Source organism: Lathyrus oleraceus, chromosome 4, assembly GCF_024323335.1.
Source record: "Lathyrus oleraceus cultivar Zhongwan6 chromosome 4, CAAS_Psat_ZW6_1.0, whole genome shotgun sequence".
NCBI lineage: Eukaryota > Viridiplantae > Streptophyta > Magnoliopsida > Fabales > Fabaceae > Lathyrus > Lathyrus oleraceus.
Window position 1 is genome coordinate 346,806,053 of NC_066582.1, and position 11,649 is coordinate 346,817,701.

The following is an 11,649-nucleotide window of genomic DNA, read 5'->3' on the forward strand; positions in this document are numbered from 1 at the left end:
TTATTTTAATCGAAGATTCAAAATTCAGTTCGAGTTCTTAAATTGCAATCCAGGTTTTATTTTGATTACTGTTTTATTTATTTATGCCTTATTGCATGTTTAATTCCCCAATCACCATGTCTGTTACCGGATCCATGTCCAGCTAAACCCTTAGGTATCGGTATATAAAGACCGTCGAAATGACGGGATTCAATAAATAATTGGTGTTAGTTTTTATAAAACTTATTTTTTCGGTTTTAGTTTCTTATTTTAATCAAACTGTTTTTCGTACGAGAGTACAAAACAAACTAAGGTTACGGTCAACAAGAACGAGAGTTTGAGATTTTAACCAGATAGCTGAAGCTAGGCATTAATCCTAAACACAACGAGAGCGCTTTAGGATTAATTAGACTTTATCTATATTCAAAAAGTACTTTTAAGTTCAAAATGAGACCGCGAGAGCCAAGCATTCTGGTTTAGGAGTATGGTCAAAGTCAATAAAAATGAGAGTGTGAGACTAAGTCCTTTCTATAAATAATTTCTACTGAAGAATATTTTAACCAATAAGATTACACCAACTATCTATCGAATCCCCGAAGTTTGAGGTATTACATACCGATATCCCATATATATCATATTAATATTCTATTTATATTATAGTTATTTCTCTTCATCCCTCCAATCATAGAACAATAATCAGCCTTAGATTTACATAGCAACATTAGACCATGATACGTTCGATTGTTAGTCCTTGTGGGTTCGATAATCTTTAAAACTACGCGATAGGACTGTGCACTTGCAGTCATGATTCACATAGACTTACTAAGTCGCGATCAGAAGCAAACTGGGGATACCCTTGAGGATACATCAATCCCGTATTCACCATCTGACCATACTGACTCTGATATGGAGCATAGGATGCCCCAGGATACACAAAAGGAGGTGCAAAAGCAGAAGATACCCCAAGATAAGGAGGAGGTATCTTAACACCTTGGTTCAAATTCTGAACAGTAGGTTGAGCAGCTCGAGGATAAAGATGGAAATGAAGGCTATGGCCTTTGTACTCATCTTCGTTGTCATCGGGAGTTTCAACAATCACTGGTGCAGAAGTTTAAAGAGCCTGTTCTGGGTTGATCTCACAGTTGTCGACATTAACCATTTGAGGAGAGTGAGTGGTCATTCCCCAAGGATGGGAAACAGAATTCCCATTGGCAGGGTTTGCAACAAACCTGATATGGCATAAAAGCATTCCCATTAGCATATTGAGGAGTAAAATTTGGAGGCAAACCCTAGGGATATGCAGCAACATGCCTACTAGGACCCGACTGAAAGATTGGCTGGCTCACCACAGGTTGAATCATAGTGTCCATAAAAACATCAACAAAACTGGTGACAACAATGACATCAGTAACTACAACAGTAGTATGATTGGTAGCAGAGGTAGAGGTAATAGCCTTCTGAGCTTAAATGTACTCCAATGTGGTATTCATGTTACCTTGGAAGGTTTTCATCTCGCCTTGGAATTGAGCCAAGGTTTCCTTGTACATAGAATTCTCTTGTTCCAGATTTGTCATGATTCTCGGTTTATTAGCTATCGTGAAGTACTGTTGTCGAAGATTCGTCGTCTTTCTGACTAGAGAAAGGACAAGGTGAGCTTTCTCTGGTTGATAGTCATGAGATGCAAATGAATTAATGCACATGTTGGGGATGGAATGAAAATAATTATGCAACATCCATAGATTCAAAGCATTGATAACATAATAATTCAGGGTCAAAACTCTGACATATATACAACAATGCAATAATGATATGCAATAGAGTATGTTAACAACATAAAACAATCCGGATAATCTGCGTATACTGCCTGATGCAAGATCAAAGGTCCAACGTCCATGAGAATAAAGGTATGTAGAGTCTATGGTTTCTTGCAGAAAAATCCATATCCCCTTCACAGGTAGGTTCTAATCTTCAGAAGTTAGTCCCTATAAGGTCTCCCAGAGTCATCAACTCAAAATGAAACTATCCGCCATAGTGAATTCTCACAGGACAAAAGCACCTCCAAGTGAATCTAGTCTGGGTGTGGTTCTCGTGACAACCCAACGCGTGAAATGCAGGTGTACACGACTATCCACGAATTTATCCTATCTATGTACTCAATTCGGGTATAGAGATTCACTCATGTATCATAATCCCTAACCTAACACAGAGTATAATATACAATATCCAGTATAAACAATATTTAAATCAGTAAAGAATGTGATAACTAAAGCGAGTAAAACAGTAAAGGTAAACACCCAAGAAAATGGAGAAGCAACAAAAACTAGGGTTGACTCCTTTTAGTGAATTGGAAGCATTCCAAGTAGCAGAGTGTCCCTAGCAGAGTCGCCAACTGAAGTTGGGGATGCTCAAGAAGAGACCCCTAACTACAAGCAAACTCCCCAACAGAGTCGCCAGCTGAAGCTAGCGGAAATATACCCGAATGTATCGCACACTCAAACATACAACAGAGTCGCCATCAAACTTTATTCATTCCCGAAGGAAAGGGAAAACATCGATAAAACCCGGAGGAAAGAGATATGTTGGGTAAGGCAGTCGGTCATGCAAGGCGAAGGTATTAACACCCCTAACATCTATGGTACTCCAAGGGAACCATTTTGTTTGTTCTTTCTCGAATGGGTGTTATATCTAAAGATTACTCGCGAAAGAATGAGGGAAAAGAAAAGAAATAGATAAAGTGATCGGTGAGGCTTAGGGCCCTCATGCCTACATATCCTTATAGTGCAATGAGGAATTCAGAGCTCCGTAGTCCAAAGAACTAGTGGTGGGAGGTGAAAATAAGTTGTGACTAAGATATGGTTTAAACCAAAGGATAATATGATTTGAACTCCAACAGGGGTGAAATATGAACCCAAGAGTAAAATAGGTATAAACCAACAAATGAGGGGCCTAAGGCATGGTGTCAATGTATTTGAATAACCGAAAACAAAGAGGATCGCCTGTATACAACTGCAAAATAAGTAAGGATATGTTCGTCTAAGCAACAAGAGGACTAATAAGAAAAACAAATCGACTCTTGGTTCACAAAGAGATACAAAATGGAGCTAAAAAAGATAGTGTAGTCGGTTCAAAGAGTAAGGTATATCACATGAAGTGAATGAAAGTAGAATATGAATGTATGTCATGATTAATACTCCATGGAGATGAATGGAGGGAATTACCTAAGGAAGAAGGAATAAATAAGTATGCTCGCGGAGGATTCGAACCCTCGTGCCTATGTATTCTCATTGTTCAATGAGAAAATCAGAGCAATCGTACTTCATCCTACTACGACTAAAAACAAAGGAGGATGAGATTGATTGCCAAGAGGCAAGGTAGGTTGCTTAACAAGCAAGAGTGTGACACTAACCAATTATGGTAATCAACTTCAGAGACAAATGATATATGATTGACCTATACACGAGAGGATGTATAAGGTAAAGGATTTATCTAAGCACGAGAGGTCTTATAAGACGAACAATGATTATGAAATGATTGGCCTACACACGAGAGGATTTACAAGGCAAGAGCTCCGTCTAAGCACTAGAGGTCTTATAAGACGAACAATGATTAAGAAATGATGGGCCTACACATGAGAGGATCTACAAGGCAGGAAATGAATATGGGTGATCACTCTGGAGTGTTGATTCTATTAAGGCAATGCTACTTATTGTAGAAGAAGACTTGACAATCACATAAATTGAATTGTGCTAAAGTCTATGAATAGAGGTGAATACGATGAGCAACTGGGTCATTCATCCCGTACCCAAAGATATTCAGAATGAGGATACAAATTCTCCACTCTCATTACTTCGCTATTTCTTAAGGATCGTGCCACACACTCTGAATTATGACCGTCAAGTGTTGATACCTTTGTTGTGCTTGAGAAGTGGTCCACTTGGCTTCCTATCCTTGATTGATGTTGACCTTGAAGTCTTGATCTTGCATTTGAACCTTGAGGTGTTAAGCTTTTGAGATTCAGCATATCCACGACAGCTTGAGCATAATAAAGTTGCCATATCAAGCGATCAAGGGTCTTTTGATCACTTGAATAGGTTTGGGGCTTATAACACAATTACAAAGGATTTGGTTGACCAAAGTGACCTTTGGTTAACACTAATCAGTGGAATTGAAAATATTAACCGGGTTATGTACAACCACCTAATGAATAATCAGTTAATGAAATCAAATGATTCTAAGTAACCCTAACATACGGGATCATGCAAAAAAAGTCAGAATTCTTCTACCTAGAGGCAAAATGGTCAAGATGCAGAAATTTGGTAAATTAGATAAATATTGAATAAATTTCTAACAAGTAAAACCTAATCAAAATTAACTAAACCTAATTGATTATATCTACATCTAATAATCTCATGAGATAAAAATCAAGATAATCTAGAAATTAACCTAAATCTAATATCTAGTTATGAACTATTAACAAACAAGATTTAATCAAAATTAATTAGAACTAAATTTTAATTAATATTTTAATTCATGGTGAGAAATTAAGCTAACTTAATTAACCTAATTCTAGTTAATTTATATTAATCCATACATAAAAGATTAGAAATTAAAAATTAATCAAAATAAATTAACAACAATCAAAAGAGAATTTAAATGGATTTAAGTAGGGCATGGGTATTGTAAGACCCCAATTTTAACCATAAGATCCCTCATGCTATCTCATCATTTGCATTGGCTTTGGGATCACACCTTGACATCCTCCTTACCCCTCACTCATTGGGTTTGCATTGGGAGATATCACCAAGCACATTTGATTGTTCAATAATTTATTTTGTTTACTAACCAAAATACCAAAAATATATCCATGTAAAGCTTTGTTTCTTTTGTAGGTAGTGTGTGCATCCACCTGTGCCTCATCAAGCTCACAACTAGGTTTTGAGACCCTCATGTAAAGAGATCAATCAAGTAAAGGTTCACAATGGTTCTAAGCATCATATATGGATCCCCATGATCTTCATTTATCATTTTGATTAAGAATTCGTCAAGAGTTTGAAGCTTATTTGCCTTGGAAGCCCTAATTCATCTGGGTATCTTGTGTGACTTCCTTAGCAAGTTTCTTCATCAATTGGTCAAATATATCAATGGATAATTAATTCTACATTATATTATGCATATATGATCCTTAATGAGTCCCAAAGATCAATATAATTTCAAGTATGCAAGTTGGTTCAAAGAGGTTGACCAGAGAAAGTCAACTGGTCAAAACTGGGGTTCCCTAGACCCTATCTCCTACAATTTTTGTTATATGAAAATGCTTCCAAGATAAAAGTTACTATTTATGACATTCAAAACAACTTATATGTTGGCATCAAGATATAATTTTGCTTGGAAAGCCATTTTTTATGGTGAAAGATTATAGGTCATTTTGTCTGTGCCCTAGTAAGGAGGTCAACTTCCAAGGACCATAACTTTCTCAATGTGTATGATATGAAGTCCATATAAGTTTCATGATCAATTTAAATATGTCTTATCAAACTTTTATTCTTTGAGAAATATTAAATTCAACTTGAAAGGGCATGTGCCAAGAGGAAACATCATAGGTCATTTTGGGTCATCATCAATGAACAAACAATTTTCCTCAACTTCTAAAATTCACAACTCCCTCACGTCAAATCCTAATTATGTCAAATTTGTGACCAATTTGAATAATAATGAAATATATACAACTTTGATGAAGAAACCATTTTTATTTGGAGCTTATAGCAAAAGTTATTCAAGGTGGAAGAAGTGGTCATTTGACTTTGTACTTAGAAATTTTTCAACTATATTTGATTTCTCCAATTTCCACCTCAAAATTTATCATGATCCAAGATCTAAATGGAAAAGTGTTCATCATCAAAGTTGTTCCCCTTGATGTCACCTTTCCAAATCATTCAAGATTACTTCATTTGAACAAGAATTGAGGGACTTGTGCACGATTCCTTTGTTGGGTTTGTTTTGGAAATTTTTGAACTCAAATGATCATTTATTTTTGCATGCTTACATGTGATGACTTCAGTATCCATTATGCATGAATTAGAGTTGGATTACATCATTCATTGGGCCTAATTCAATGCCCATGCACCAATATTGCTATTTTTGGCCAAAATTGAAAAGGTGCAAAACTGAATTCCATGGCCTATAAATACAACTGCATTGCCTCAAGATCAAGACACACATTCCCCAAGCCTTGCCAAGCCATCCCAAAACCTTACACCATAGAATACCCTGAGGATTTTTTAAAACCGAGTTTGAATTTCACCTTAGGTTTAGAGATTCAAACTCCAAGGATTAATTGCCATTTTCATCTCAATTGGTCACTGCAAGCAAGAGGAGGAAGAACCAAGTGAATTCAGATCAAGATCAAGCCAAATCACTACTAACCGAAGGTGATTTTTCCAAACTTCAAACCTTCGATTCTCACCCAATTCTTCTCCATTCTCTTTGATTATTTGTTTTCTGAAGTTCTACCAATGTAGGAAACAAGATTGAGTTGCTTTGAGGTCAAATTGAAGCAACTCAAATCGTGTACCTCAAAATTTAATTCCTCATATCTCTTAATATATTAGGAATTGGAGAAAATTGAGGCCAAATTCGAGTTCCTGAGCATTTTTCTTTAGAAATAGTGTATTCATTTTTTATTTTAGTAAAGGTTCGTGGTGGACCAGTCCGGTGAGGTCCACCAAAGAAGAAGACCGGAGCTAGGGTTCCGGTGGTGCATTGACACCTTCCCAACCTTCTGATCTGATTCAAATATTTTAATCATGGCCCTTGGTTCTAATTACCACGTGTGTGATGCATTGACTTGCTTCCACCATGTTCCCTATGCGCGTGGCCATCAAATTTGTCACCTCAATTAATGAGGGAGATCTGATGACCCTTATTTTTTTGTATTTTATTTTATTTTCTGATTTTCTTTTAATTGCTTCTATTTTGTTAAATTCATAGAAATTTCATTTTTAATCCAAAAAATATGGGATTTTCACAAAAAATATTTAAATATTTTTCTCTTTCATATTTTAAATTAAAATTATTTTTTGTAAGTCTCCCATTCTTCATGGAATTATGTGGGAACTTGACCTTTTTTCCATTCATGAGAGCTAGTGGCATACTTGTTGATTTATCCAAGTTGGAGCCCTTCTCATGGATGATGTCTTGGTTCAAGGATTCATACTTGTCAATGAATGGTTGAGTGTTCTCCAAAGAATGACTTAATCAATTAAAACTCACCACTAACATTTGACTAACCATTGACTAATTCTTATTAACGTTGCTTTACTTTCAAGTCATTTACTTTATGCACTTTAAATTTCAAGTACCTTTATCATTCATTTCCATTTACATTTCATGCAATTTGTTTATGTTTCAAGTCCTTTTCACTTGGTCATTTGACCCATATTTTGTGATTATATATATTGTTTGTTTGTCTTTTGTTTTGTTTGTGGTCTTAGGACCTTAAAACACCTAATAACAACAAAAACCCTAAAAAAACATCTGGTTGAACTGTTGGGATTTGATCTGAACTTCCGGACTTAGAACTAGGAAACATTCCCTATGCTAAAGGACTTGGCCTATGCTAACATCTGAGACTAAGCTATCTTTGACTATGACTTCATCTGATGCAAGACCTTTGATGCCCTTTTTGAATCATCTGCTACTCTGTCTTTGTGCTTAATTGTTATTTTATTATTATTATTATTGTCTATGTCTGATGTTTTGTTCTGAGTTGATTAAGGAATATTTCATCTGATACATTGGAAGATATTGAAGACTGCTAGCTACGGAATGCTTCTTGGATATTGTGGCTATCTTTTGATGCCTTTATCTTCACATGATGCTTGGATATTACTCATTACCTATTACTTATTACTTGTCAAAGTCCAAAGGAAAATGGGTTTCTGTATGACATTCTTGTATGTTGGATTGCATCCCATTGGCCAGATCTTTTCAACCCTTAAATTTTAAAGTTTTCCTAGGGTAGTGTCTTCATTTCCTCCCACTTATTTAATTTCACAAAATCTCTCCCTCTTTTCAAAAACTTTCTTTGCTTGTGATTTCAAACTTAGACATGTTTTAATGATTAGAAACTTTGGCCTTATGCCACTGAATTTTCAAACATTTTCTTAAATCAAACTTGTAAATAAACTTAACCATATTGACTAATTTCAAAAAGACAAAAAGAACTAACAACCCCATTCAAATGTTTGGCCTTTCCGTGTCCTTTTCTTGTTAAACTTTTTGTTAAAATCAATTCACTAACTTCTTTGAATTTTTTACCACGAACTACGAGGTTTTAATCCCTCATTCGTATATTGGTACGTAGGCATAAGACCAAAGGTCTTGTCAAACACAAAAATATAATCAATGAATTTGTTTCTCAACCTCTCACTCTATATTTTGTCAAACATCATTTATACCCAAAAACATATGCACACAAAAAGGGCTCCCTAGGAGTACCTAAGACACTTTGGATGCTAACACCTTCCCTCTGTGTAACCAACCCCATTACCTGTAATCTCTGGAATTTTATTAGTTTTGATTTGAAAACTTCTTATCTTTGGGGTTTTGTTCGTACTTTTCCCTTTTCCTTTAGAAACAATAAAAGCGCGGTGTTAATCATGGATAAATATTACTTTTCCCATCTACTCAGTGGAGACCCCCTTGGAATTATTGATGTCACACAAGTTAATCATGGATAAATATTACTTTTTCCGACTCGGGAGTCTGAGAAGCTGAGGATCGTAGAACATTTAACCCAACTTGGCCTATTTAGGACGTAGTGCAGAGACTGTTCAAGTGTAGACTTGATAATAGTTGTTACACGATACTACACTTAGACGAGTTTCTCTTGAGAATATTATGGGTTTATGAGTCAGTCATCATAACCTATAATATCTGATAGATGGGATCAAGACTCTGGGAACTTCTTAGAACATGACCTATAGGTTTTTATCCTTTGTACACTCCTTTGGGATGGTTCTTAACTTGACTTCATGCTCGTGACTCCCAACAAACCCTTTGATTCTTGGTTGATCTGATTAGTCTCATTAATATCAATGGAACTTGGGTGTTGATAAGGTGAAAAACCTAAATCCACCAAAATGGATGATTAATTGTAACGATGACTTGATCCATCCCTTGACCTTTGTTTGTGTTTACCTTGTGTATGATCCTTTGTGTGTGATTGTTGCATTCATGCATACATGTGCATCATAACATTCATCACAGAAAAATAAATTTCAAGGAAACTAAGGCCTTATTTGAAAATATTTCCAAACCATGGATTATGGACGAAGGAACACTAAGAAGTACAGTTTCAGATGTCCTGATTTGAAAGAGTTAAGGAGGTTGTCATCCTTTGTATTAAATCCCTTGTATTTCAAGCAAATTCATGGGAAGATTTTATTCGTGTTATCTACTGATGTGGTTGAAGGACTTCTGAGTGTTTTGGTTTCGTTTTATGACCATCTCTATCATTGCTTCACTTTTCCTGACTATCAGCTTGTGCCCATGTTAGAGGAGTATGTCCATCTCTTGGGTATGCATGTATCTGACAAAGTACCTTTCAGTGTATTAGAGGAGATTCCCAGATCTCATATCATAGCTGAAGCTCTTCATCTGAAGAAATCTGAGATTGATATGCATTTGGTGAAGAAAGGAGGTATTCTTGGGTTGACTTTTGAGTTCCTCATTGGTAGATCTACTATTTTTGCTCAGGCCGATAGTGTGGATGCTTTTGAAGCTATATTTGTCTTGCTCATCTATGGCTTGGCTTTATTCCCTAACATTGGCGGTTTTGTTGATGTTAATGCCATTTGAATCTTCTTGATTGGAAATCCTGTTCCGACTCTGTTGGGTGACTTGTATTTCTCTATGAATTTGAGGAATTCTAAATGTGGTGGAACTATTGTATGCTGCATTCCTCTTCTACACAAATGGTTTATTTCTCACTTGCCTCAGACACCTGCTTTTTTGGAGAACAAGCAATGTCTACGGTGGTCTCAGAGACTTATGTCTCTCACTAATGATGATATTATTTGGTATAATTCTGCATTGGGTAGTTTGGACATTATTGATAGTTGTGGTGAGTTCTCCAATGTGCCTCTCATTGGTACACAAGGAGGAATCAACTACAACCCTGCTTTGGCCCGTCGTCAACTTGGGTTCCCCTTGAGAGATAAGCCTAATAACGTTCAGTTAGAGGGTCTATTTTATCAGGAGGGTAAATATCCCCAACATTTGAAGAAAAGGATGATGCATGCTTGGCATAATGTGCATAGGAAGGGAAGATCCGAGCTTGGTCTATGCAACTGTGTAGCTTTGGAGGCTTACACTATTTGGGTGAAGAAGAGAGATTTGGAGCTAAAGATGTCGTACGCTTGTGAAAGACCTATGTCTTTGGTTGTGGATGAGCCATCAACTCTCCCTAACCAAGATTTAGAGGAGTTGGAAGACGCATTCGCCAAGATGAAGCAAGAGAAAGACATGTGGGAAGAACGGTTCCATGATTTGAGCCGATAGAATGAAGAGTTGCAACTTGAGTTAAAACAAAGATGTACTTATTGAGATTCTTGAAGAGCATACAGTGAAGAGACAAAGAGATCCAGAGGATTTATTTTCCTCTGGTATACCTCAGTCTTCCAGTGCTTAGAAGAAGATCATTGATCAACTTGTCCTCAAGAAGGCTCAGATGAAGACATCCTTTGAGTTAGAGATTTGATGTATCCGCATGAAATATACTCCCTTGGCTAGATCTTCTGATGCAATTGCTAAGGATCCTTAGGATGATAGTTTGCTTTTCTCTTGTATTTTGTATTTTGGTTTCTGAAATTATACTCAGTGTAATCCTTCCAAATTTTATGAATGAAAATAGATTTTATGGTCAATTGAATTATTATTATTGTTAATTATTATTATATTTGCAATTAAGACTTCATGTGTTCCTTGAAATTAAAACCAATCAAAAACATTGTATTTCATGCATCTATCATCTGCATAACGTGTTTCCTTTGCCTGGTGTCTTATCAATTCTTCTTCTGTGTATCAGCCAAGTTGACTCACCACTGCAACACTCAAGCTAATCGACTGAGAAGAATGGAGCATCTAGAGCAAAAAAATAGAGAGCTGAAGGATGAGATCGCCAAACTTACGACATTGATGGAATCTGTGATAGCTGCTCAAACTCAACCATCCCCGCCTCCTGCAACTCCTCCTCCTCAAAGGACTGTTATTTTAGAGAATGCTTCGCCATCTATACCTGTTGTTGCTGTGCCAGTATGTTCCTATTATGCCTGCTTGGTTCCCTTGAGTAATGCCACCAAACTTTGTACATGAAGGATATGCGCCAACTTTTGCTTCTCTGCTGGCATCTAGCCCGGTCATGTCAGTGCCTCCTCCTATTGTTCATACTCTTCCTCGTGTCGAGGAGACTATTCACCAATCTGAGCCGTATGAAGGTCCAGATGTATATGAGAAGATGGATGAGATGAAGGATCAGTTTCTTGAGCTGCGCAAGGAATTGAATACTCTAAGAGGAAAGGATTTATTTGGAACGAGTTCTGCTGAACTGTGTTTGGTTCCCAACGTCAAAATTCCGATGAAATTCAAGGTCCTAAACTTTGAAAAATACAA